Below are 4,439 nucleotides of genomic sequence, written 5' to 3' on the forward strand. Positions count from 1 at the left end.
CAGATATGAAAGGTACTTTGAGGTGTTTTTGTTCCATCTTCTCCAAAGTGAGGCCCACAGAGGTTCAATAATGTCCTTAGGACCTGTGGGAGTCAAAATTCTCCAGAGTAACAGAATTTATTATACAAACGAATTGGCTCATGTGATAATGGAGGCTGACCAGTCCCAAAATTCTGCAGAGCGAGTTGGCATGCCAGAAACCCAGGAGGTCTGATAGTGCTAAAGTCCAAGTCTGCAAGCTGAGAACCGGGAGAGTTCATGCTTCACTTTGAGTCTGAAGACAGGAAATAAGCTGTGTCTCAGTCGGGAGGCAGTTAGGCAGGAAAAATGGTCTCTTATTGAGGGGGTTCAATCAACCGTTTTGCTCTATTCAGTTCTTCAACTGATTAGATAAGGTCCACCCGTATTAAAAAGGGCAATCTGCTTTACCCAGTCCACTAACTTAAATGTTAATCTCATCCAAAAACACCCTCACAGGAATACCCAGGATAATATTTGACCAAACAGCTGGGACCCTGTGGCTCAGTCAAGATGACATAAAATTAACCATCATTGGGTCAGACCACTGAATGAGTAGAAAAGCCACAAGGAGAACTTAAGCCTTTGGACTTAATTCTTGGGCTCTTTCTTTTTACATGCTGATTTCATAGATCTTTCAATGTATTGATTAGACATGGCCATCCATGTACTTCGAAGAAATCAATCTATCAAAGAAACTGATACTGATCAAACCATGGGAAAATGACATGCAGGTTATTATCAACTGTTTTATTGATATTTTCAATACATAAATTCTCAAATTATGCTCTGTAGTCTGCTGGAGACAGGGAAAAAGACAAAAAAAAAAAAAAAATTCTAGTGTCCGCTTCCTAACCACATGCACTTTCTCCTATTCTTTGTGATGCTTGTGAGTTTGGGCATGTAAAGTTAAAAAAAATCAATTTGTACTATCTTTGGTGATGTTTAATAACATTAAAATATTTCAAAATTAACTGTGATCATTGAATTGTAAAATGTGTAAGGTTCAGCAGTATTGAACCATCTCTCTGACAAAGTATTCTAGGATTCTCAAATAACCCTGAGAAAAATGTAAGGAAAATATTATCTCCATGTTTAAAGTGAAAATACAGGTTCTAAGAAGTTGCTGGGGTAAGACACCAATAGTGAAGGTGAACATCCTGAGTGTGCCCAGTGCTTTCCAGGTGAAAGTTTAAAAAATTATTGAAAATTTAAAATTATGCATCTGTGTGTTTTCCTAAGAAAGGTTAATGCCCAGATGTGACTAGGGTCAATTGGGCTGGCTGTGTGGACATTTATTGTCTTCTCCATATTTCCAATAATAGCACCTCAATTTTCTCCCTTAATCCATCTGGTTGAGATAATATGGGTCATTTCCTGGATTTGGAGCATCAGAGGACCATGATGGAGCACAACCCTATCCCAGCCAGGTGGACACAATCTTAGAACTTTGTTGGGGACTTTTGGGGAGCAGTTAGCAGTTAGTAGAGAAAGTCTACCTGAGCATTTAGCCAACCCAGAGGGAGAAAGAACTGAGAGAAGCAGGATGAGTCCTGATGACATGGAACAAAATCCAAAGCAAGTTCTTTGTCTGTTTTATTTTCAGTTCCATGAACCAACAAATTTCTTTCTTTGCTTCAGCCAGTTTCATATGAGTTTCTTGTCATTTATAAGCAAGAGAGTGCTAATTGATACAGCGAGGTTGATTAACTACTCCCATTCAAAGCCCATCTGAAGTTGTTGTAGCCCCCTGGAGTGGGTAGCAATCCTGCGAGATGATTAGCATGGAAAAGTATATAGCTTGGTTGTATCATGGTCGGATTATTTAACAGTGTTATTATCAGCAAGATCTAACACAGGCAAATGTCCTAGCAGAGAAAAACAATGACTAAATTCATTAACCGTGTCTTTGTTTACCCTTTCATTATTTAATCAAACAGACATTAATTTGTTTCTTGGGATACCTGTCCCTAGTAAAGCCTTCAGTGCCCACATATCAAGGAAAGAGGGTTTGATATCTATGAATTTCCAGATTCCATAAATATTGTATTTCTCAGAAGAAGCAGCAGGGACCCAGGCTCTGTAAACAATTTTCTGTGCTGACATCCGTAATAAAACACAAAGAATGATAAAAGTGAGCAGTGCTTGACCTTCAGGGTAGAAAGGTAAAGGTATCCTCAATTCATAATTTAGATAATTCTTTCTATTTGATCTTGCCATCAGACAGGCATGCATTTATCTCTAACATCTATAGAGGACCTTCACCTGTCTCAGGAAGGGAACATGCAGAGCTGACATGCAGGTTTCATCTCCCGTGGCAAATCTAACTGATTGGTAGTTGTTGCCTAGAGGGCTGTGCCAGAAAGTGTTTTGGGGTATTGTGGGAGAGGGCTTCATGATCAATTAGCAATGGCTGCTCCAGGCAAGAGATGAACAAGAGGTAACAAGGAGGAGACACCAAGAGATATTGACAATCTAAGAATATCTGGTGGTTTGAAACAAAATACAGATTAATCCACCAACCTCAAACTAATTGCAATAGAAAGCAATTATAAATGGTAACAAAAAGATACATTTATGTCATAAAATAACCAAACATACATTCTCAAAAACAGTGACCCTGAAACTGGGGGGGGGGGGATGTATTTCATAACAATTTGATATTGCTTTGGACTCAAGGAGATGAGGATCCAGGGATCCAGTCTCTGTGTTACATTTTTGCAAAAGTGTAACCCAGCATGACTGAGCACAGCAATTAAGAATGCAGACTTAGCAGCTTGGGTTGCAAGCCAAACTTCAGCTCTTGCTACAGTGTATTTGTAAGCAAATCATTCTACCTCACAGATCCTGGGTTTCTTCTTCATCTAGAAAAGATCAGAGCAACCTATCAGCCAGGATTCTGTTGCCATAGATAACCTGACTCACAGCTTTTTGTGAAGTTTATTTTAATTTCCTTAATTTATTAAATTTAACAATATTGGCAAAGTGCTTAGCAAACTTTCTGGTGCAGTGTAAGTATAAAACAAGGGGCAAGTAAAAATGACAGAGAAATGACAGCACAATTGTTATCATTTTGTCTAACCCAATCAATGAAGTAACTTGGTCAGAACGTGTCACATATGGGGTTCTCGTGGTGTGGAGGAAGCATATGTGATTGAGGTCTGGGGAAGATTTCACCATTTAAAAAAACAAATATACCTTGTATTATCCCTTTTCTCCGGGAAGGCATCTACATAGAGGTAGTGGGAAATCATGATTAAGTACATTGAAACGTGAGCTCAACTCTATGAATTCAAATATTAGTTTGAGACTTACTAGTTCTTTTCTCATTGAGGATGATAATCATGGCATCTACCTGTTTGGATTTTTGTGAAGATTATATGGGTTATTACATGGAAAGCAGTTAGAGAGACACCTGGCCCAAAGTAAGCACTCAATAAATGCTGTTATGAACAATTATATAATTCCTGTTCGGGGGCATAACACTTCTAAGCATGGCACCCATTGATTGAGGCTTACAGCATGTCAATCTTCATGATAAATGCTTATCTCATTTCATCGTTACAACAACCCTATTGGGATACATGTTACTTCCTAATGAGACTCTGTGTTCCCAAGGGGAATGGTCTATTCACTGCTATAGACTGGATGTCTGGTTCAGAGAAGGTACTCAATAATAAAAGTTCTGAATAAGTTATTGGATTTTCATTTGCCAAATGAGGACACTGAGGCTTGTAAGGGTTAATCTTATATGTGTGTAAGTTTCTTAGTGAGGCTTACTATGTATCTTGCCCAGATGTAGTGATGCCAGTTTTGGCTCAAAGTCTGTTTGACTCCAAAGTTTATTTCTCATATCCACTATGCTCATTGACATGAAAAAGATTAATGTCTATTCACACCTCAGAAAAAATTATGTCACCAGATCAGAAGACCATCTTACTGAGAGCAAGCTGTGGGGTCAATGTGAACTCATTTTCATATATTCCAACCCCAGTAATCATAGTTATCCAGATGGAATTAACTTTGAAATTATATATCAACAGGGCAAGGCTTTATATAAAAGTCACTCAGTGGAATAGCTTTGCAAGCTGAGTGGGAGGGATTTCTCATTCTCTAGGCTGGGAGGTATTTATGACTGGACATGAGGTAGGCTATCAGGGATTGAGATGTAGTATAGGAATCCCCAGATGTTTAGCACCACAAGCTATTGCTGTCTGATCAAGCAACATCAGAGCCAAAAGGGAAATCTATAGAGATGATTTGATCTAAGTACCTACCTTATAAATTATGTTATTTTTCTATTGCTGTGCAACAAATTCCCATAAATTTAGTGGCTTAAAAAACATATATTTATTGTTTCACAGTTGCTGTAGGTCAGAAGTCCAGGCATGGAGTAACTGGATTCTTCACTCAGGGTCTCA

This window comes from Mirounga leonina, unplaced genomic scaffold (assembly GCF_011800145.1).
Source record: "Mirounga leonina isolate KUSES-001 unplaced genomic scaffold, KU_Mleo_1.0 Mir_170, whole genome shotgun sequence".
NCBI classification, from domain to species: domain Eukaryota; kingdom Metazoa; phylum Chordata; class Mammalia; order Carnivora; family Phocidae; genus Mirounga; species Mirounga leonina.